At 41.8% G+C, this 24,785-nt stretch overlaps 1 long non-coding RNA gene across 1 annotated transcript in view; it reads left to right on the plus strand.

Annotated features, from left to right (window-relative positions):
- Positions 1 to 4,410, plus strand: part of LOC119520865 — a 301,392-nt gene extending 296,982 nt beyond the window's left edge. Inside the window, exon 4 of the long non-coding RNA XR_005214225.1 lies at positions 4,397 to 4,410. This is a non-coding gene — a long non-coding RNA (uncharacterized LOC119520865). The remainder of the gene's footprint in view (positions 1 to 4,396) is intronic.
- The last annotated feature ends 20,375 nt before the right edge of the window (positions 4,411 to 24,785 follow it).

A 24,785-nucleotide genomic window follows, 5' to 3' on the forward strand; every position in this document is an offset into this window, starting at 1 on the left:
GAAAGAAATGTCCTGGGAGAAAGCTATTTTGGGGTCAGAGCTCTGGAGCAGGCACCAGCCTTCCCAACTAATGGAGGTTTCCTGGACACCATTGGCCATCCTCCAGTGTGTGTACCTGCTTGTTGATGACTTACCTTGGACCCTTTAAGGTCTTAAGACATTAATTAACATTCATTAACACTGTTTACTTGTAACCAAGTAAACCCCTTTTACAGGAGCCAATCAATTTCTGGTGTTTTGCATTCTAGCAGCATTAGCAAACTAGAACACAAGGAGATGAATTGATCCATAGTAAGATATACAGGTTGATCCCTGAAACTCAAAAAATGTAGGTCAACTTTCCCCCTCTCTCTTAATTACATGCCTACAAGCTTTCTTCTGTCAGGTCTGGAAATCTTGGGGGCTTATTTCTACACAGTGTAATTATGTTTCCATATCTGATGCTGTCCAATTTTGAAATGAAATAAACAGTAGGAATTAGTTACATCAGCAAGTGGAGGCCACCAAATTACATTCATTAAGGCATTGTTCAATTACAGAGGGCAAAGTTCCAGTGACCCCAGGAAAGTGAAAATTCAGTTTACCATTAAGGATCTGTGGTACTCAATAAACATATGTACTATTTTAGAAAAATGCATTTTTCCCCTCTTATCAAAGGGAATATAGATCTCAAAAGGGCTTGGATAAACAATAATTACATTTTGATGAAAAGAAACTGAATTCACCTTGATCTAAATCAGGTCAGTAATTATCCAACCTAATGCATTATAATGATCCTTTGGATTTATAAATTATAAACCTTCAGGAGAAACTCAGTGCAATTCTAATGTAAGAGCAAGGTAACAAACAATGTTTCCCATTTCATTTTCCACAACATAGAGCACAAGTCTATACTACTGAATTACTGGCCTTTTCTTGCTAACTTTTTATTTTGAAATAATTTCAAACATGCAGAACAGTTGCAAAAATAATACAAAACCCATTCAGAGAATCCCAACATACCCCCATTCCCCCAGATCCACAAATTTTAACATTCTATATATCTATTCTCCTGTATCATTCTATCTCCCCTTTTCTCCCTCTCCCTGTCTCCACTCCCATCTATTTTCTGATTGTTGAGAACCAGTTGCACACATCATGGTCCTTGAACATATAATACTTTGATGTACATTTCCCACAAACAAGGATATTCAGTTATGTAATCACCTTAAGTGTAGTTATCAAGTTCAATAATTTTAACATATATAAAGCTTTATTCTATATTACAATTTTTTCTTATGTCTGAATAATGTACTTTTTAAATTTTAAATTCAGATTTATTGAGATATATTCATATAACATACAATCATCCATGGTGTACAATGAATGGTTCACAGAACTGTCATATAGTTGTGCATTCATCTATTTTTGAAAATTTTCCTTATACCAGAAAGAATCAGAATAAGAATAAAAAAATAAAAAGAAAAAAGAACACCCAAATCAACCCCCCTCCCACCCAATTTTCCTTTAGGTTTTGCCCCCATTTTTCTTCTCATCCATCCATATGGTGGATAAAGGGAGTGCAATACACAAGGTTTTCACAATCACACTGTAACCCCTTGTAATCTACATTGTTATATGGTTGTCTTCAAGAGTCAAGTCTACTGGTTTGGAGTTTGATAGTTTCAGGTATTTACTCTTAGCTATTCCAATACAATAAAACCTAAAAAGAGTTGTCTATATAATGCATAAGAATGTCCACCAGAGTGACCTCTCAACTCCATTTGGAATCTCTCAGCCACTGAAGCTTTATTTTGTTTCATTTCACAGTCCCCTTTTGGTCAAGAAGATGTTCTCAATCCCATGATGCTGGGTCCAAATCATTCCTGGGAGTCATATCCTGCATTACCAGGGAGATTTACATCCCTGGGAGTCAGGTCCCATGTAGGAGGGAGGGCAGTGAGAGCACCTGCCAAGGTGGCTTTGTTAGTCTGCTTATTGAAATTAGCCTTGAAGGTTTTCACCTTTCTGTATATATGTTCTATTGCATAATAGGGAAAGGTTGGGACTGAGATTGTGGAACTGTAATCCATTACAATTTTGGAAATTACCTATATAATTGCATGTTGAGCTGTACATCAAGAGTTGATACCTTTCTGTTTATATGTATGTTATATTTTGCAATAATGGAAATGGCTGAAGTTGTGGAACTGTGACACATGATATTCTTTCAAATTTGTTCTCTAACTACTTATGAAATCATACTTTGAAAGTTAACACTGTTGTGTATATATGTTAAAGCTCACAATAAAAAAATTTAGAAATACAAAATACAAAAATGCGAAAAAGAATACAATGAACAATTGTAAACCAACAAAGTAGATAATCAAGATGAAATGGACAAATTCCTAGAAACACAAATTACCTAAACTGACCCCAAAAGTAATTAAACTCCTGTAACAATTATAGAGACTGAATCAGTAACCAGAAAACACCACAAGAAAGAAAAGTTATGGACCAGATGATTTCACTGTTGAATTCTACCAAGCAGTTAAAGAAAAATTAAATCAAAATCTTCTCAAACTCTTCCAAAAAATTGAAGAGGAGGGAACACTCATTAACTCATTCTATGTGAACAGGGTCTCCCTCAAACTAAACCAAAGACAGCACAATAGAAGAAAATTGTCTACCAATTTCTCTCATGGACAGATCCAAAATTCCTCAGGAAAATATTAGCAAGCCATAACCAAAAGTATATTAAAAGGATTATATACAAAGACTAAGTAGGATTAATCCTAGGATGCTACAGAGATTCAACATAAGAAAATAAATGTAATAGACATTAATAGAATAACAACAACAAATTCAAACAATACATGATCATCTCCACTACATTAATACAATAACAAAAAACCCAGAACACATATCATCTCAATAAACAGAAAATGATTTGTCAAAATTCAAAACAGCTTCACATGGAAAACCCTCCTAACACTAGGAAGAGAAAGAAACACCCTCAACATGATAAAGACCATTTACGAAAAGCTCACAGCTATCATACTCAATGGTGAAAGACTGAAAGCTTTCTTCATAAGATCACAAACAAGACAAGGGTGCCCACATTCCTCACTATTTAACATTGTACTAGGAATTCTAATCAAAGCAATTAGGGAAGATAAAGAAAAGGCATCCAAGTTGGAAAGGAAGAAGTAAAACTGCCTCTATTTTGTATGACTGCATGGTATGTGAATATATCTCAATAAAATGAATATTAAAAAAAATCAAAAACTGTCTCTATTCCCAGATGACATGATCCTATACATGGAAATCCCAAGGCATTCACAGAAAGCTACTAGGGGTAACAAGTGAATTTAGTAAAGTTTCCATGTAAAGGATCAACATAAGACTCTATTGTGTCTCTGTACCCTGGCAACGAACAATCTAAAATGCAAAGTTAGAAATTAATTACATATATGATAGCAAATAAAAGAATACAATATCTAAAAATGAATTTAACCCAGAAGATGAAAGACTTGTACACTGAAAACTACAAAACATTGCAGAAAGGAATCAAAGAAGACCTAAAAAATGGCAAGATATCCTGTATATGTGGATTAGAAGACTTAATACATTGCTGAATTGTCAATACTACACAAAGTTATCTGTAGATTCAATGCAATCCCTATCAAAATTCCAGTAGTCTTATTTTGCAGAAAAATATGTGATCCTCAGGCTCATACAATATTGCAAGTGGCTTCAAATAGCTGAAATAAATTTTAAATGAAGAATGAGGTTGAAAGACTCACACTACCCAATTTAAAAACTCATTACAGACAAAGAGCCCAGACTTCAATTAGTGATATGAATGAAGCAGGTCTGGTTAAGACCAGGGCAAGCCAGGCCAAAGGGTAAAGGTTGAAACTGATTGTGTTTTAAAACTTCAACTTCCATATGAGACCAAGGGAATAGATGTCTATTTTGTACAGGATCTAAATTTTCTAAACGGTACAACTCTACAGTCAATTTGTTCAAACACCACAATTGCATGGAACTTTGAATAGGAAGTGAGATACGGTAGGTTAGTATAGGCTGGAGTGAAATAGTGACACATCCCAGAGTAATTTGGGCAGATAATAAAAAATATATTTACAGCCTCCCCCTCCCCAGCCCCGAGGATCCAGGGGAAGGTGTGGATGTGTTGGACATCCTCACCTGAACTGGTGTTGATGTCATCACAAACATTGGGACTGGTGGTTTGATGTGCTGAGCCCTCGAGCATGGGACTTGTCCTTATGAAGCTCATTACCACAAAGGAGAGTCTAAACTTGCATGTAATGGTGCCTAAGAGTCTCCCCCTGAGTACCTCTTTGTTGCTCAGATGTGGCCCTCTCTCTCTCTAACTGAGCCATCTCGACAGGTGAACTCGCTGCCCTCCCCCCTACGTGGGACCTGACTCCCAGGGGTGTAAATCTCCCTGGTAATGCAGAATATGACTCCCAGGGATGAATCTGGACCCAGCATCGTGGGACAGAGAGTATCTTCTTGACCAAAAGGGGGATGCAAAATGAGATGAAATAGGTTCAGTGGCTGAGAGATTTCAAATGGAGTTGAGAGGTCACTCTGGTGGACATCCTTATGCACTATATAGATAACACCTCTTAGGTTTTAATGTATTGGAATAGCTAGAAGTAAATACCTGAAACTACCAAACTCCAACCCAGCAGTCTGGACTCCTGAAGACAATTATATAATAATGTAGATTAAAAGGGGTGACAGTGTGATTGTGAAGAACTTGTGGATCACATCCCCTTTATCTAGTGTATGGATGAGTGGAGGAATGGGGATAAAAACTAAAGGACAAATGGGGTGGGATGGGGGGATGATTTGGGTGTTCTTTTTTCACTTTTATTTTTTATTCTTGTTCTGTTTTTTTCTGATGTAAGGAAAATGTTCAGAGATAGATTGTGGTGTTGAACGCACAACTATGTTATCATATTGTGGACAGTGGATTGTATACCGTGGATGATTGTATGGTGTGTGAATGTATTTCAATAAAACTGAATTTAATAAAAAAAACTCATTACAAAACTACAGCAATCAAAACAGTGTAGTACTGGCATATGGATACACATATAGATCAATGGAATAGAATTGAAAGCCAGAAATAGTCCCACACACATATGTCCATTTGATTTTCAATAAGGGTTCCAAGTACATACAATCTGGAAAGAATAAGCTCTTGAAGAATCATGCTGTGATAACTGGATATACACATGCAAAAGAATGAAATTGTACCCCTATCTCATATCATAAACAAAAACTAATTCAAAATTGAACAAGGCCCTAAATATAAGAGCTAAAACCACAAACTCTTAGAAGATAACATAGGTGAAAGTCTACATGACCCTATATTTGGAATGGATTCTGAGATATGGCACCAAAAGCACAAGAAATAAAACTAAAAAGAGTTAAATGGGCCCTTATCAAAATAAACACATTTGTTCATCAGATATTATCAAGAAAGCAAAAAGATAATGCACAGAATGGGAGAAAATAGTTGGAAATCATATATGTGATAAGGGCTTAACATCTGTAATATATAAATAACTCCTAAAATTCAATAACATAGACAAAAACTAACCAAGTAAATGCTGGGCAAACAATCAGCATGTCAACTTACAGACTTCCCCCTATGTAGCCCATGTCTCCCAGGGGTGTAAATCTCCCTGGCAACATGGGACATGAATCCTGGGATTCATTCTTGTGCAAAAGGGGGAAGACAAATGAAAAAAGCATTTTTTTCTTGTGCAAAAGTATGTATTCTTGTGCAAAAGGGGGAAAGTATCCTTGTGCAAAAGGGGGAAGTATCCTTGTGCAAAAGGGGGAAGAGAAATGAAAAAATTTAAAGTCTCAATAAAAATTGGAGGGTATTCTTATGCATTATATAGATATCCCTTTTTAATTTTTAGTGTATTGGAATAGCTAAAAGGAAATACCTGAAACTGTTGAAATGCAACCCAGTAGCCTTAATTCTTGAGGGTGATTGCATAACTATGTAGCTTACATGGTGTGACTGTGTGATTATAATAATTTTGTGGCTCACACTCCCTTTATCCAGTGCATGGAAAAATGAGTAGAAAAATGGGAATGAAAATTAAATGAATATAGAAGGGGATGGGTTGTATTGGGTGTTCTCCTTTACTTGTATTTTTATTCTTATTTTTATTTTTTTGAAGTAATGAACATGCTCAAAAATTGATTTTGGTGATGATTGCACAACTATAGGATGGTATTCTGAACAAGTGACTGTACACTGTGGATGATTGTAGGGTATGTGACTATATCTCAATACAATTGAATTGGGAAAAAATGATGCACAAAGGGCTTGAACAAGGTATTTCCCCAAAGATAGCATATAAATCGCCAAAAGGCTCATGAAAAGATGCTCAACATCATCAACCATTAGGGAGATGTAAATGAAAACAAAAATGAGACAGCACTTCATATTCACTATGATAAGTTTCTCTTTAATGGAAAATAATGTGTTGGTGAGGATATAGAGAAATTAGGATCCACATGTATTATTGATGGGAATGTAAAATGGCATGGCCAATGTGTAAAACAATATTGCATTCCAGAAAAAGTCAAACTTAGAATGATCATATGATCCAGCAATTCCATTCACAGGTACATACTCAGATGAACTGAAAACAGGGACTCAAACAGATACTTGTGCACCAATGTTGACAGCAGCATTATTCACAGTAGCCAGAGGTGAAAACAACCTGTGTCCATTAACAGTGAATGGATAATTGTGTTGTATACACATCCCATGGAATATCATTCAGCCATAAGAAGCTATAAGTTTTGATATAAGCTACAACATGGATGAATCTTGAAATCATTATTTTGTGAAATAAGCATGGCACATGAGGAAACATAATATATGATTCCAGTTATATATCTAGAAGTACAAGTTTTAGAGACAGAAACTAGATTAGAGGCTACCCAGAGATGAGGAGAGGCAGTAAGGTGCAGTTGTTATTTGGTTGGTGCAGTTTTTGTAAATTTTAGAAATTTTGAATCTAAATAATAAAACAAAATCCAGACTCAGCTCAGCTACTAAGATTGAGTCAAGCTCCCATGTCAAAGGCCTAACAGAAGAGGAGTGCTACTTGTGAAACATAAATGCTATTCATCTCACTTTTTACATCCTAAAGAATATGTCTGGTTTTTGGCCAAATATTACCACCAAAGAAAGAAAGAGTAAAAGGAACATCATCAAGAGAGAAAGTGATCAACAAAACTAAACTCAGATCCCAAATCCAAATTTTAGACCATCCAACAGGGAAATTAAAATAACTGTAAATTATGTTAAAGGCTTTAGTGGGAAAGATGGAAACATCAACAAGAAAGTAGAAATGTAGGGAAAAACAAACAATTCCTTTACTCTCCCTCAACATGACAGAGATGAGAAATGCCTTCTATGGGCTCATCTGAAACTTCAGCTCAGGCATGGAAAGAATTAGTTGAATATATTCACAATTGCCAAGAGATGGAAACAACCCAAATGTCCTTCAACAGATGAGTGGATAATTAAAATGTGATATATACACATGATGGAATGCTATGCAGCAGTAAGAAGGAACAATGTCATGAAACGTATGACAACATGGATGAACCTTGAAGACATAATGCTGAGCAAAATAATCCAGGCACAAAAAGAGAAATATTATATGCTACCACTAATGTGAACTTTGAAAAATGTAAAACAAATGGTATATGATGTAGAATGTAGGGGAACTAGTGATAGAGAGCAATTAAGGAAGGGGTAGTGATAATCCAACAAGAATAGATAAGCTATTGTGGGTAAATTTAACATTCTGGGAATGCCCGGGAATGACTATGGTCTGTTTATTTCTGATGGGTATAATAGGAAGAAGTTCACAGAAATGTTGCTATACTAGGTTACTTTCTTGGGATAGAGTAGGAACATGTAAGTAAAGTAGTTATCTTAGGTTAGTTGTCTTTTTCTTACTCCCTTGTTATGGTCTGTTTGAAATGTTCTTTCATTGTATGTTTTTGCAAATTTTTTTTTAATTTTTAATTTTTTATACAGTTGATTTTTTTAAAAAAGAGTTAATTTAAAAAAAACAAGGAAAAAAATATGCAGGAGAATGCAGGGGTATCGGCCAGCCCCACCTCAATGGTTGCTAATGTGCTCACAGACATAGGGGACTGGTGGTTTGATGGGTTGAGCCCTTTACCACAGGACTTGCCCTTGGGAAGACTGTTGCTGCAAAGGAGAGGCTAGGTCTGCCTTTAATTGTGTCTAAGAGCCTCCTCCAGAATGCTCATTGTTGCTTAGATGTGGCCCTCTCTCTCTAGCTAAGCCAACTTGGCAGGTGATATCACTACCCACCCCCCTATGTGGGATCAGACACCCAGGGGAGTGAATCTCCCTGGCAATGTGGAATATGACTGCTGGGGAGGAATGTAGACCCAGCATTGTGGGATGGAGAACATCTTCTTGACCAAAAGGGGGAAGTTAAAGGAAATGAAATAAGCTTCAGTGGCAGAGAGATTCCAAAAGGAGACAAGAGATCACTCTGGTAGGCACTCTCATGCACAATATAAACAACCTTTTTTAGGTTCTAATGAATTGGGGTAGCTAGCAGTAGATAACTGAAACTATCAAACTACAACCCAGAACCCATGAATCTTGAAGATGATTGTATAAAGATGTAGCTTATGAGGGGTGACAGTGGGATTGGGAAAGCCATAATGACCACACTCCCCTTTGTCTAGTTTATGGATGGATAAGTAGAAAAATGGGGGAAACAAACAAACAAACAAAGGCACACAGTGTTCTTTTTTATTCTAATTGCTCTTTTTCACTTTAATTATTATTCTTGTTATTTGTGTGTGTGTGGTAATGAAGGTGTCAGGGATTGATTTTGGTGATGAATGCACAACTATGTAATGGTACTGTGAACAATCGAATGTACAGTTTGTTTTGTATGGGTGCATGGTATGTGAATATATCTCAATAAAATTAATATAACAAAAAAGGATCAGCAAATATAGGTCAATAGAAGTTACTCAAACTGAAAAACAAAGAGAAAAAGTAAAATGAAACAGAACAGGACTTCCAAGAGCTGTGAGATAAGATCAAGTGTCCCAAAAAATGTGTAATTTTGATTGCAAAAGGAGAAGAGCAAGAACAGAGCAGAATCAATATCTAGAGAAGGCTTAGAAATTTCCAAAAGTAATAAAATACATCAAACTACAGATTAAAGAAACTCAGATTCACCAAGCAGGATAAACATCAAATGCATGCACACACACACACACACACACACACACACACACACACACACAGGCACACCTATACACACCTAAACATGCCTTCAAACTGCTGTCAACATGACATACAGGGGAACAAGGGTAAGGATTAGAGTAGACTCTTGTCAGAAACTAGGCAATTTAGAGGACACTCATTCAAGAGATTAAAGAAAAACCACTTTAACCTAGCAAAAAATCTTTCAAAAATATAGGAAAAATGAACATTTTTCAGAAAAACAAAACCTTTTAATAAAGAAAGGTTAGATAAACACTGCAGATTCACACAGGACATGTTGAAGTAATTCTATAGGCAAAGGAATTACTCCAGCCCAAAAAGAAATAAAGAGCACAGGAAATGATGAAAATGAGGGGGAATATACAACTCACACTTAATCCTTTTCAACCACTCTAAAAGATAGTCAATTGTCTAAAGAAAACCATGGCAGTGCATTGTGCATTATGGCATAAGTAAAAGTCAAAAATATGACAATAAGAGCACAAAGGATGGGATTGAGGACTTGGATGCATACTGTTTGTAAGGCTTTTGCACTACACATGGATTGGTACAATGTTCTTTGAAGGTAGAGTAGTTGTGTACTGTAAATCCTCAGGTAGCCATGATAAAATGAAAAATTAAATAACAGTAAATAGGCAGGGTCAATATGCAGATTGGGTGGCCAGAACACAGCATCTGGCACAAATGCCCAATAAACAGAACCTGGGCTCTATGTTCTGTTTTCTGCCCCACATCTGACTGAGGACTAGAGGGAAAGAGGGATTACTCCCAGTGAAAGGGTTGTAATCCATGAAGAACAGAGGGTTTGGGTGCAGCACTGCTGCTCTGCCCCCTTGGAGCCTGAGCCAAAATGAAAAATCAGTAGTGCTGATCCTGTTTATAGTTAGCATTTTGATATTTTTTCATCATGGAATTTTTAGCAGTAAGTTCAGTTTTTTAAATACTGCATCAAAATATTACTTATCCTGATTTCTGAGTTTTTATTGCCTCTTTCACCTCACCCTAGCCCCAGCCCTATTGGGGAGAAAATCATCCAGAGAAACCTGGTCCGAGCCCTGGGGACCCAGGCTGTAGAGAGTGTGGGCTCCCACCTGCTGTGTCATTGCTCTGAGGGGTGAGGCTGGAGCTCAGGGTTTTGGAGGAGGAATTTCTAGAGGAGCCTGGACCCTAACCTGAGGGAGAGGCATTGTGGGCCTTGGTCTCCTCCAAAGAATCTGTCTTCAACTGGAGGCACAGACTCATCTGACACTCTGAGCAGGGTTGTAATTCTCAATTGCTTCTGCTACAGCAAGAAAAGGGCCATTCCTAACAACCTCTGTTTCAGTGTGTTGGGGCTACTCTTTTTCTATTCCCTGCTCCCACCCTCCTCTGCCTTATATGGACACTGGTTCTGTAGAAAGGACTGACTGAACTACTCTTGCAAGCTCCCATTTATATCTCCTCTGTCCTTCATGGAATACTACCCAGGGCATTAACCACTCCTTTCCTGTCAGGTACCTGCTTCACCTAGAGCCATCCAAAGCCTGGCTCCAGTGATCCTGTTACAGCAAAGGGTCCAGGGGGGACTGGTGCCCAACAACTGTGAGTTCTCCTAATATGCAAATAGATATTAGAGAAATCTCCCCAAGAGGCTCTACCCTGGGGGCCATTGAGAAGCCCTTGTGGTAGGCAGCTGGGTCAGGGGCTTCCTCAGGGGAGCCCCTATGAACTGAATTCTGTGGAGTAGAGAGGGGGATCATTAGAAGGCAGGTTTGGATGGTCTTACAGCCTCCTGCAGATTGGGAGTTTTAAAAAACTGTGTTCTGCTAAGTATGGAGGAAAGTGCAGGAATTGCCAGATTGTTTCTATAGAGGAAAAGGAATACAGTGGTGCTCCGCCTACCAGATGTGAATATATTAACAAAATGATGATAACCACCATCACCTCAAATACCTCAAGCCAGTGAGAAAGATCCTATCATTTTCCCCAGTTTGCAGAAGACAGAAGGTACAGAGAGGATCAGTAAATTGCCCAAGGACACACAGCTATTAAGTAATTGACATGAGAGTCAACCCCAGATCTAGTCTGGCTTCAGGTGAGAATAGAAAATTCAGAAGTAGGTGCAAGTATGCTTAAGATGTGCTAAAAATGACCTTTCACTTTAGAGAGCCTGGAGGAGAAGGAGGAAGAGCCTATGTTTACAATGGGTATTGGTTAAACACATGTGGGCACTACCTTTTGCTGGTATACCAAGCTCCATTAGATATGAAGGTTATACAGCATGTCCTGCTAACTTTAAAATACTTAAAATTGGACTTCTGAGAAAATGGGAGATTGAGTAAGGCAGAGTGGGCTTCTCCTCACTGAGGAAAACTAGAAAGGGGTCAGAGGATGCCTGGGACCATGGATTCAGGGTGTGACCAGCTATAGAGGGAACCATGGTAGGGACATGGACAAAAATGCAGAGAAAGTGTGCCTCTCTGGGTGAATTTGTTCAGCCAAGATGGGCCCCAGCACCAACAGTGGTGAGAGAGCCACCAGGCAAGGGAGTGAGCAGTGGCTCTCCACTCCCATGCACCCACATTAGCAATTAACAGTGACATTAATTCTCCACAGTCACATGGCCAGGAGCTCCCATGAGGGCCTCCAGGGAAGCAGCAGATGAGGATTGGCCTCATTTACTCTCTCCCACACAGATGTTCAGGGGGTGTGAAGGCAAGAAGCAGGCACAGGAAAGGGTGCCACACAGAAGCTTCAGGAGTCCCTTCCATACCCGAGGCTCACAGGCACACAGCAGGTAGGGAGGGGGGCTCATTTGAACTGGGACAGAAAAGTCTCTTTAACAATTGGGGCTGGAAAAACTGGAAATCCATATCCAAAAGAAAGAAAGAAAGAGGACACCTACCTCACACCCTATACAAAAATTAAGGCAAAGTGGATCAAAGACCTCAATATAAGTTACAGCACAATAAAACTCATAGAAGATGAAATAAGGAAACATTTTCAAGACCTAGTAATAGGAGGTAGCTTGTTAGACCTTACACCCAAAGCACAACCAACCTAAGAAACAACAGATACATGGGAACTCCTCAAAATCAAAATCTTCTTTGTCTCAATAGACATTACCAAAAAGGTGAAGAGGCAAGCAAATGAATGAGAGAAAATATTTGGAAACCATATATCTGTTAAGAGACTGATATCCTGCATATATAAAGAAATCCTAAAACTCAACAACAATGGTACAAACAACCCAATTTTAACATGGGCAAAAGGCATGAAAACATATTTTTCTGAAGAGGAAATACAAATGTCTAAAAAACACATGAAAAATTTTCATCTTCACTAGCTATTAGAGAAATGCAAATCTAAACCACAATGAGATACCATCTCACACCAGTAAGAATGACTGCCATTAAACAAATAGGAAACAACAAATGCTGGAGAGGATATGAAGAAATTGGAACTCTTATTAATTGCTGCTGGGAATTTATAGTGGTACAGCCACTGTGGAAGACAGTTTGGTAGTTTCTCAGAAAGGTAGATATTGATTTATCCTACAATCCATCAATTCCACTGCTTGATATACACCCAGAGGATCTGAAAGCAGTGACATAAACAGACACTTGCACACCAATGTTCATAGCAGCATTGTTCACAATTGCAAAGTAGTGGAAACAATCCAAGTGTCCTTGAACAGATGAGTGGATGAACAAAATATGGTATATGCATATGATGGAAAACTATGCAGCAGTAAGAAGGAACAAGGTCCTGAAACAGATGGCAACATGTATGAACCTTAAAGATATAATGCTGAGTGAAATAAGTCAGACACAAAAGGGGAGGTATTGTAAGTTACCACTACTATGAACTCCCTGAACAATGTCAAATCAAGGCCTTATAATGTAGAATATTGGGGACCTAGAGAGGGACAGAAGCTAGTAAAGGGGGAATAATAAGTTAATAGGTTCAGATATGTTAGTGAGGGTAAATTTAAAGATATGGGAATGCATAGGGATGATAATTGTTACTGGGATTATAAGTATCAGAGCTGCATTAAAGGTGAACAGGATTAAAAGGGATTGTTTGAAGGCATGTATCCCACAGATCAGCACTACAAATATAGATAGAATATTGCATAATATATTTCTAAGGTATGACACAGGTAAGGAGAGTTGACAACAGAGTGGTATATGGGAAAAATGTACCTATTGCATTCTAGTAACTCTAACTAATAGGAATACTTTACTAGTATCACACAAATACTAGGGACAAATAATTAAGGGCTAAAAAGTCATATGGGATGTTTTGGGTAATGAGAATTGTTTAAAATGGTGAGTGATGAGGATTGTACAACTAAGGGATGATAATATGAGATATTGATGGATTATCATAGGCAGAACATATGCCATGTGAAATGAGGAACCCTCTATTTTATAAGTCAAGCCCTTAATATTGAGGCTTGCTCTTCTGAAACTTATGGTTGTAAAGGGGAGGCTAAGCCTACCTATAAATATGCCTATGAGCCACCTCCAGAGGATGTCTTTTGTTGCTCAAATGTAGACATTCTCTCTCTAAGCCCAACTCTGCAAATAAATTCATCACCCTCCCCCTGACATGGGATAGGATCCCCCAGGTGAGTGAGTCTCCCTGGAGATATGGGACACAGATTTTGGAAATGACCCTGACCCTGGCATCAAGAGCTTGAGAATGCCTTTTTGACCAAAATGGGGTAAAGAAAGGCAACAAATAAGGTTTCAGTGGCTAAGAGATTTCAAATACAGTCAAGAGGCTGTCCTGGAAGTTACTCCTATGCAAGATTCATCTAGATATCCTAAGTGGCCACAGTATGGTAAGCCCAAGTCAACAGTAGTCACCAAAACCCTAAAGAATACCTGGGTCCCTATCTGAGACTATAAAAGCTTCACTCATTAAGTTTATTCTTTGGAAACTTAAATCACTCAGACAGCTCCTGTTCCAGCTAATTCCCCAAACCTAGAGGCAACAGTCTCTTTAAGAAAATCAACCAGTTGTGTCCCCTTTTCCCATAATATCAACACCCATTTCAACATGAACAAGTTAGGGTGTTCACTGCCTAGACATCCCTAAAGATTGGGGAAATGATTAAACTAGAGCAAGAGGTAGCAGTAGACAAGAGGGAATTTAAGAGAGGATTATGTATATTGAACCTCTATATAATTTTCTTTTTCTTAGTTGCTAATACATTAGAATAGCTGGAAGGAAAAACTGAAATGGTGTAATTATAACCCACAACATTTCTGAAATTTGCTATATAGCTACTTGTTAAATTATAATTAGAAAGTTTTCACTTTTGAATATATGTAATATTTCACAATAAGGAAATAACTGAAACTATGGTACTGTAACCCATAACAATCTTGGAAATTTCCTATATTTATACTTGTTAAATTGCAATTTATACTTGTTAAATTGCATTTAGAAAGTTTTCACCTTTTTGCATAGTTATATTTCACAGTAAGTAAATAGCTGAAATTGTGGAACCATAATCCATAACATTCTTTAAAATTTGCTTTCTAACTACTTGATAAATTGCACTTGGAAAGTAATCACATCTATGTAAATGTGTTATATTCTACAATAAAAATATACTTACTATTTAAAGAGTGAAGTGCTGAGGTTAAAAGTGTGGGCTTTAGAGTCTGACAGCTATGGGTTCAAAATCTGAGTTGCCACTTACTGGCAGGGGTCTTTTGGAAGTGTTTTAGAATTCACTGGACCTGTTTCCTGATTGTAAAAAGGCAACAGCAAACCCAGCTCAAAGGGACAACTAAGGCACTGTTTGTAAAATGAAACATCTTACCTGGGACTTACTGAATGTACAACAACACAAAAAAGTAGCTGATTTTAAACAATGAAAATTTAGAATCATAGAATTTGTTTAATTACTTTAAGATTTAATTTAATAGTACATCATACTTTACTTGATATTTTTGACAGGTTACATTGTGTGTTACAATTTATTAGTGTTTTGTGGGTAAACAGGAATATGTTCACTGGGCATCCAGTGAGTCATAGAGAAAGGACATGTGGCTGATTCCCAAAAATATCTCACTGTAAGTGGGAGATTTGCTGCAGCAAAAGAGATGCTCAAATGCAAACTTAAATTCTCTAACTTCCATCCATTTCCCACCATCATCCCAATTGCTCCAGCCTCAGTAGGTTTGGTCACAATCTCACCAACCCAACCCTATTAACACCACTGTTTTGTCTTTCCACTCTTTAAAAATAGAAAACATGAGATTATCACTTTATAAAAATTAGAAAATATGGATAAACACAAAGGAGAAAATTAATAGGCCTTATTATTTTATCTATCCCTCCAGGAGCAACCAGGGTTGAGTAATGTGGCATCTATCATTTTACCTCTAGCACTCTAGGAGGGCTCATATCTTGGAAAATGTCTTGCAGTGCCCTTTTTATTGTACCATGTATCAGGGATATCCTTCAGGCCTGTGAATGAGCATCTGACACACTCTTCCTAAAGTTGTGGTTTATTTGGCAAATCTTCCACTAGCCCCATGGAGTGTTTTGAGATTTTCCTTGAACTAATGAAATGTTTATTTTCCTGCCTAATTCTTCAGAATAAATAAAGCCATGAAGTCAGAATTCTTTCTTCCAGGTAGCCCTTGCCCAGGTAGCCTTTAGAAGTCAATGCAAAGTCTCCATCTCTCACCTTGAGAACTTCTTCCCTGCTTCCTGTGGCTAACAACTAGCTTTTGGTTTGCTCCCCAAAACTGCAAATTCCACAAGAAGAGAGGCTGGTATTTATTACAAGGCTCACCATTCAGGTATTCACTAGAAGCGTCTCAATCCAGGATTTGAGCAGTTTGGTAACTGTCCAACAATTTATCCAGGATTTGAGCAGTTTGGTAACTGTCCAACAATTATTTAACCCTGGTCATGGAGAACTGTGAACACACCTACAGGATCTTCATGCCTCACTCCCTTTCTCTCCACTGCACAGCTTCGCCCTCAGATCCAGGGTCATGTGAGGTCAGGCCTGCAGGGGTCCAGGGCAAAGGTCAAAAGCTCTAAGGGCGGCCCTACAGTTCTCCCAATCAGGAAGTAGCCCCCACCTGGCTCCCTCCAACTCCTTGGTCAGGGACCCCTGGGGTGGAAGGACAAGCATCCCCAGAAGGGCCTCTCCTCAGACCTGTCCCACACCATCCTTCAGGTCTGGGTTTACCAGGTGTCTCCCACCACCTCCCAACCAGGTCCTGGAAGCCAGAGGTGGGGGCGGGGGCAGAAAGCAGTGGATGCCAGGGGCTAAGGTCAGAGGATTACCTACCCCAGGCCCCTCTGCAACCAGCTTCTCCAGAGCTAGCCAAGAGTAACTTGGGGCCAAGGGAGTGGGGGTTGTCCAAGGCTCATCACTTCCTCCACCTACCAGCTGCTGGGACGGGGGTTCTGGCGCTCCCCGCCCTACTTACCGCTGGCTAGGATGTGGGCACTTCTGTTCACTGAGGGCGCTAAGAACGTAGCTTCCAGCCAAAGGATCCTGACCTCTGAGGACTCAGGGGTTCGCAGGGTGGGGACTCAGAGAGTGCGCAGGGTCCAGGGGCTCCGGTAGGGAGCGACCGTCTCCTTCCAGACTGAAACCCAACTCCACCAGCTCGGCAAACTGCCAAGCCCACCCCTCGCGTCCCCGCCCCTCCCAGCACCGGAAGCCCTGGGACCCGAGCCGAGGGGCGGGGCCGGCCCTCTCCCGCTGGCTTGGAGCACAGGCACGACCCAAACTGTAGCACCTGCAACACAGCAGCCCCACCCCTGGCACCACCTTGGCGCCCAGGCGTCCACCGACCGCAGGCAAAGTTCCCCAGGCTGCGGAAATAGTGGCAGGGAGTTGCCAGGCCCTGGGGACCCCTGTGAGTCCAGACACGGGTGCCTGTGTGTGTTTGTGGGATGGTGGTGGCCATAGCAACATCCACAGGTAGGAGCGCCCAGGCCGGGTGCAGCAGGAAGTGCACGGATCTGCTGAGATGCTGGCGAGCCCCGACAGGTATTGGTGCCGGGCGGGTGGAGGGGTCCTCTCCCCGCACACGCACAGCAAGTTTCCTCTACTCTATCTCCCCCATAAATACCCAAGTCAAAACCAGGGCGACCCCAGGTAAATCCATTTCTGATCTTAAATTCTGGGTTTGTGGTGAGACTGCCAATGTGCAGTGTAGGCCTGGCCTCCAGCTTTCTCTCCTCATCCCCCTTCTAGCTGCTCCCAAATGTTTGGTGGGGAGGAGTCTGTGCTGAAGGAAGCAGGGTACTGAGGTGCCCTCCCTGCAGTGGACCCTGGAAGCTTTGCTCCTTTGAGGAGGGGACCTGGGGTCTTTGGCCCCTTACCCGAAGTCCAGAGCCTCCTGCACTCAGTGGGATAATGTTACTAGATGAAGGCAATGGGTTCTTTTACCCTGTGTGCTCAAATGACCAATTCCTGAGACACTGGGGTTTCAAAGAGAGAAAGAATTTTATTGCTAGGCAGGAAGCAGGAGAACTGATGGCCTGTTGGTCCAAAATCTTCATCCCCAAACTGCAGTGATTCTGATAGTTTTAAAGGATCAAAAGATGGGCAGGTTTTAGGATAATGAGTACAGTGGCCTCCAGATTATGTAATTAAAGGTGATCTAATTATTGAGCTTGCACAGAATTGATTACATGCTTAGTCACAGAACATATGTAAGAAAATGGCAGGCTTAATATGATGATGAGTGTGATTTTTAGTATTATAATGAGGTATAGGTGACTTGTAGGTTTAAGTCTAAGCTACTGTGCATATCAGGTGAGCCCATTTTGGTTAGATCCAGCTTCCATTACCAAGATAACTTTGGACTTGTGGTGGGTTAGTTCTTTCTGATCCAAGACCCTTCATTAATAAACACTAGGGGCTGTCTTTTGTGGTCATAAGACTTTGGAGTAAAAAAAAACTGTATAAATGGGTGCAAGTGAGTTAGTCACAAGGTTTTTACAATCATAAGGGCACAAGATAAGGGCATGTGGTGAATTGCTTTTCTCTTGCTGCTTTCAGAACTTGCTCCTTCTCTGCAGTATTCAGAGTCTGATCAGAATATGTCTTGGAGTGGGTTTATTTGGATTTATTCTATTTGGAGTTCACTGGGCATTTATGCTTTGTGTATTTATATTGTGTAGAAGATTGGGGAAGTTTTCCCCAACAATTTCTTTGAATACTCTTTCTAGATCTTTACCCTTCTCTTCCCCTTCTGGGACGCAAATGAGTCTTAAGTTTGGATGTTTTATTTTATCTATCATTTCCCTGAGATCCATTTCAATTTTTTTGATTTTTTTCTCCATTCTTTCTTTTGTTCTTTCATTTTCTGTTCTGTGGACTTCTAGGACACTGAGATGTTGTTCAGCTTCCTCTAGTATTGTATTGTAAATATCCAGAGTCTTTTTAATTTGGCCAACAGTTTCTTTTATTTCCATAAGATCTTCTAGTTTATTTACTCTTGAAATGTCTTCTTTATGCTCTTCTAGGGTCTTCTTTATGTCACTTACATCCTGGGCCATGGTCTTCTTGATGTTCTTTAAATCCTTTGCCATGTTTTCATTCCTCAATTGTATTTCTTTGATTAATTCTGTGAGGAACTTTCTTTCCTCTCATAACTTGATTTGTGTGTTTGGAGTTGGATTCTCCATATCATCTGGTTTTATCATATGCATTGAGATTTTCTGTTGTTTTTGGCCTCTTGGCATTTGCTCTGCTCGACAGGCTTCTTTTAATTTGTAAAAAAACAAAACAAAACAAAACAAAAAAACTAGTTTTTCAGAAACACTGTTTGGTGATGTACACTTTCTCTAAATAATGAGCAGATGGCATCTGTGAGTCACCTATACCTCTCAAGTCAGTTCTCCACCTTGTCCCCATGGTGCATGGGGAAATGATTCTTGTGGAGTCCAGCTGGAGAACTCAGGCTGGGTGTGTTGCCTGAGCTGTCCACCCTGAATGTGGGGTGCTTGTACAGGTGGTCAGGGAGGAAGGACAGCCTCAATATTCAAATCCCCCCAGTTCCCAGAGATTCAAGGCCACCATAAGAGTCCAAGCTTGCATTTCATTTCAGCCCCAGACCCTCTCTCTCACTGTCCCAGAAACCACTGGAATTGGCGTAGTGTCTCTGGGATCTCTGAGTGTGTTCCCCCGCCCAACCATGATCCTCCAGAACCTCTGCTGAGGGAATGCCATGCTACATTACCAGTGCACTCCATCCCTCAAGGGAAGCCCCAGGCCACCAGGCCTAGCTGGCTTGCTTCAGCTTTATGCAAATATGGCCAAATGGGGTGTCTCCACACCCCTCTCCTTGCACAGTTCCTCCTTCCCAGCTCCAGGATAACTGGTGGGGCTCTGGGCTGTGGGCACAGCCCCAGGAAGGAGTTTATCCAGCCCTCCTGGGAACGAGCTGCTAGCCGTGGGGTTTCATTCAGCTTCTGGCTCTTCCCTCCTTTCCCCCAGCCCCAGGGATATCTGCAGCAGGCTATCTTCCAGGCCAGACACTGAGAGGTTGGCCCAGGCCCCTCTTGCTGTGTTTTACTGAGTGGTTGCCATGATCACACCTGCAGCTGCTCCTGGGCTTTCCCCTTTTTTTCTTTTATTAAAAGAGCTTGTTGGTCTCCAGATGCCAAACCCTGGCTTCCCCAGATCACTGTGTGGCTGTGGGACTTTCAGCCAGCTTACTCACTCATTTCAGAATGCAGACTCCCAGTTTCACCAAGTATACAGCCCCTGGGAACTAGCAGATTTCTTCCAGCTGACATATCACTGTAACCAGTATTCTGGGTCACTCTCTGGTCCTTATCTAGTGTTTTCCATGGAGGTGTTCCTTAGCCCTGTCTCACCTAGCCATCATCTTGATTTCTCCTGTTTTACTTTTGAAGTTTAATTTGTCTGATATTAATGTAGCTACTCCCACATTTTCTGGTTGTTGTTTGCATGAAATGCCTTTTTCCATCCTTTCACTTTCAGCCTATTTTTGTCCTTGTGTCTCAAGTGAGTTTCTTAAAGACAGCAAATATATGTATTCTGTTTTTATCCATTCTGTCAGTCTATGTTCTTTAATTGTCAGCTTAATTCATTAACATTTATTGTTATTAGTGTAAGGGGAACAATTTCTTCTACAATTTTGTATTTTGGATTGTGTAAGTCATATCCTACTTTTTCTTTCTCTCCTTTTACCATTCCTGATAATCTCATTTCTACACTCATCTCCAAACCACTCTCTCCTGTCTTTTCTTATCAACCTGTATCACTCCCTTTAGTATTTCTTGTAGCACAAGTCTCTTATTCACAACATCTCTTAGTGTCAGTTTGTCTGAAAATATCAGCTGTGGATCTGTGAACATAGAAGTATGTGCTTTCGATATACAAAAGAGAGACAGTCATAGGGTAACCATTCCCATTGCCATAAGGAGAAAGAGTAAGGAAAACAGGATTAACAGGACAAACACAGCTCTCAGGGTACTTTCTACTGCTGCACAGACCTATGTTCCCTGTTTCCCTCTCTTGTCATCTAATTAGAGTAAAACTACTTCCAAACCTCATAACTACTTTCCAACAGAGGCTTTTTGCTTTGCCTAGAGTGCAGAATCAGCTAAACACCACAGAATATGTTACTGAATTTTACCCATTACTCCATATAGGAGTCCCTGTACCTCTGAGTACCCAGTATATGGCAGGAAATCCCAAGTTAACAAAGGCAGTGAAGAATTATTACTATTAACATTTTGTTCAGTCAATAGGTCATGACTGGGTAACTGTGGAGGTGCGGACCAAGTCCCTAGGTGACATATTTGTACTACCACCAGGTTAATTTAAAGATTGTGTTAATGTTCCAGTGAATACATAAGAGAACTTCTCTGTTGTTAAGGGAAATACAAGAATAATTAAAGAAATTGACATTTTTTAACTGATAAATTTCCAGTTCTTGAAGGCAACCTTTTAATACAAGGAATGTGAAATGATGTTAACACGGTAAAGAAATGAATTATATAAACACACACTTCATAAGTGTTGGCTTCCATCCTTATGAAGGCATAGGTTCAGATCAGGGGGAGATTACACTGACCTGCTTTCATGGGATAGGAGAAGAATTGTCACAGTCAGTTCCACTTGGGCATACTCCCTTGGGCATCAGCAAATTCAGGAACTGAATTCTTTGGGGAAGAATCCTCCCTTTGCTGAAATCTTGTTTCAGATCTGGAACAATTCACGGGCCACACCTGTGCTAAATCTCTGCCATGTCCAGCAACAGGTAAGAGGGTGACTCGGGGTGATCCTTTACAGTTACTTGTGGATCACACTCACTGACAGGGCCAGAGTATGTTGGCTCCCAGAACAGGGAATTCCCTATTGGCAATGGAAATGACTGGAAAAAGAAAGAAAAATATTCAGTGTCCACCTTCATGCCTGCCGTTTGGGAGTCTCCGTCCCTGTCCACAATCATGCCTCCAGCAATCTCAACTCAAAAAATATCAGCCTGTCCACATGTCATGTGGTCTCTGCATCACAGGAGCACCTTGATTATCACTCTGCCTTTAGTCCCAGAAGGAGAGATCTGGCAAGCACTAATAGAGAAAGAAATCCCACAACTAAGAGAGCCATGAGCCAATCATCATGTCGGCTATAAACAGCAGAGAGGACAGACACATCACAGTTGTCCAAATTTCCCTGACTTCTAGGGTGTTCATTGACTGAACATGGGCATGCCTCATGGTGAGCTCTGCTAAGTGAGATTAGGTGTGCTAAGCTGCATGTCTACGATCCAGCAGTAGCTTCACTGCCATTGGAAAAGAATGGCAGGCCCAAGCGAGGGCAGGGGCACTTCTTAAGCCTCTGCCTACCCCACAACACACTGGAAGTTGCCCTTGGGAGTACCAGTACAGCGTACTAACGGGAGACTCAAAATCTCACCAACCGTCCGGGGGCATGTCATCCTCAGGGCTGCAGAATCATCCTCACATGTCTACTCCTGACTTCACAGGCCACAGCACCTCCACCGTGACCTGCACACTTGGGGAGCCCCTTACATGTTCAGACCACAGGGCAGCCATTGGGCTAGAGGTCTGTTGCTTGGGAACCAGATTCCCTTTGTGACACAGATGAGGTACAGCGTCGTCTGCGCATGCGCATTCCGAGCCCCTGCTAGCATTCTAAACCGCTTTGGAGCCTGTGCTGACGCTGTCTCCTCCCTCGGGTCGAGCCCCAGTGAGCATTCTTCACTGACTTTTGTTCACCTGGGATTTCCTGCCGTATATCGGGCACCCAGGGGTACAGGGACCCCTAATAGATGGAGTAAAGGAAAAAATTCAGTAACACACTGCGTGGTGTTTAGCTGACTCTGCACCCTAGGCACAGCAGAAAAGCTTTATATACAAGGAATATGAAACAATGTTAACACTGTGATGAAATGAATTAAATAAACGCTCTTCAGAAGTGTCGGTTTCCTTCCTTACGGAGGCACTGGGTCAGATCAGGGTGCGGGGATCATGGGTGGCCTGAGGAGGAGGCAGGAGGCCAGTCCTAATTCCGGGCGCCGCCGGACCACCCCTTCCAGGGAGGACAGGCCCCGCCGGTTTTCCTGGCACGCGGCTATGTCCCGGATCCTAGGTTAGGTCCTTCCCGCGGGCCTGTCCTCACGGCCTGGCTCTTCCCAACTCCATGCCGCCTCGCCATTCTCCTTGTCCGAGGCCACGCGTCTGCTCCAACGGCACCGATGGCAGCCTTAACGCGTGGGCGCCACCTCCCGGCCGGTCGCTGCTGGCGGTGCGGAGCCCCGCGACGTTCCCCAAGTGAAAGGGCGGGGCCCCGTATGTGCCGCTGTGTGGGGATAGGGGCTGACATTGGGGACTCGAGCAAGTCAGCGGGGCCCGCTGCTTTTCCCTGCCGGGAGGGGGTCGTAGCGAGGCAGAGGCCGGCCGGTGCCCAAGGCCTCGGAGGGATGCCCCCGGGAAATCGGTGCCCCGGGCGGTGAGGCCCCTGTGATTTCCGGGCGGAGCGGCTGTGTCCGCGGCTTCCCTCAGCACCCTGCCGGCGGCTCTCGGGCCCTCGTCGCCACCTCGTCTCTGCGGCACCTCCTAGCCGCCTGCCGTATTCCCGGCGTCACCGGCCTCGTCAGCCTTTGTGACCTGGGGCCACGCGTCCCCGCGTTTATCACCTCCCAGGGCCGTGTGCGGCTCCTCTCCCTTGCCCGCGGTGCCCAGCTGAGCCGGGCGGCGTGCCGCGGTGCCGGTATCTCTTCAACGCGGGCTACCCCGCCACCCACAGGCGCCTGCGCCCGGGAGCTCGTAGCAGGCTCCTGCGGGAAGCGGAACGCCTCGCCTCTCCTCTCCACTCCCCGCTCAGCCCCGCCGGTGCCCGGGAGTGCCCATGAACCTGGAATCTCGCCCTGGCTCTGGCAGTGGCGGTGGACACGCGGTGGCGTTGTGTTCCACCAGGCACTCATCGCCGCCGAGCACTCCCTTGCCGGCGGCCGGGGTCGGGTTCCCTGCTCCCCTGCCGCTTTCCGGTGAGACAGGGGAGGGGGCGGGAGTGCGCAGCTTCCCGCTCTTGCGGGCGCGCGCCTCGCGTCCTCGTCTGGCGCACCCGGCCCACCCCGAGGGAGAGACTCGGTCCCACCCCCGGGGGGTTCTCCGAGGCTCTTCACTGGCTCTTATTGGGGTTTTCCTGCTGTGTATTGGGCACACGTGGGTACAGGGACTTCCACTCGGGCTAAGGAGAAAAATTCAGTAACGCATTGTGCGGTTTTAAAATGATTCTGCACACTAGGCACAGCAGAGAAGCCTGTATTGGGAAGTGGATATGAGGGTTCGAAAGAGTGTCCCTGTAACTAGATGACAAGCGATGGAAACGGGAAACACGTCTGTGCAGCAAGAAAAAGTACCTAAGGGGAAATGCATGGACTGTAGGACCAGTATTGTCTATAATATTAGAAATCTTTAAACGCATGCCTTGAAGGTAACACATTAATGCAAACTTGAGCAATGGGGAAGCAAAGTAGTTATTATAGGTCATTTGCTTTCCTTAAACTCTGCTTTGCTTTGGTAAAAGGCGGTGACTTTTGGATGTTTGTGTGTTTTTGTAGCTTATAGGTAATATGTTTAATGTATTCAATACATTGAAAGAAAGAAAATTCAACTTTTCATTTAAAAAATAATCTCGGTGTGGGCAAAATAATTATCGGCCTATCTCGCCTAAAGCTCATGAAGTCAATTTCAGCAGGAAGAACCTCTGAAGAAAAGAGAATTTGGGGCATATTTTTTTTAAAGATGGTTCAGCAGTTTTCCAATCTATACAGCTGATGGAAATAATTGACGTATATTCGTGTGAAAGAGAATAAATATACCTGTTAAAGAAATGCAATGCTTGATATGAGACTGGACACTCTGTTTCCTTTTTTCCTTTCTATATTTCTAACAATATTATAACTAT

This window comes from Choloepus didactylus, chromosome 26 (genome assembly GCF_015220235.1).
Source record: "Choloepus didactylus isolate mChoDid1 chromosome 26, mChoDid1.pri, whole genome shotgun sequence".
Classification (NCBI taxonomy): Eukaryota; Metazoa; Chordata; class Mammalia; order Pilosa; family Megalonychidae; genus Choloepus; species Choloepus didactylus.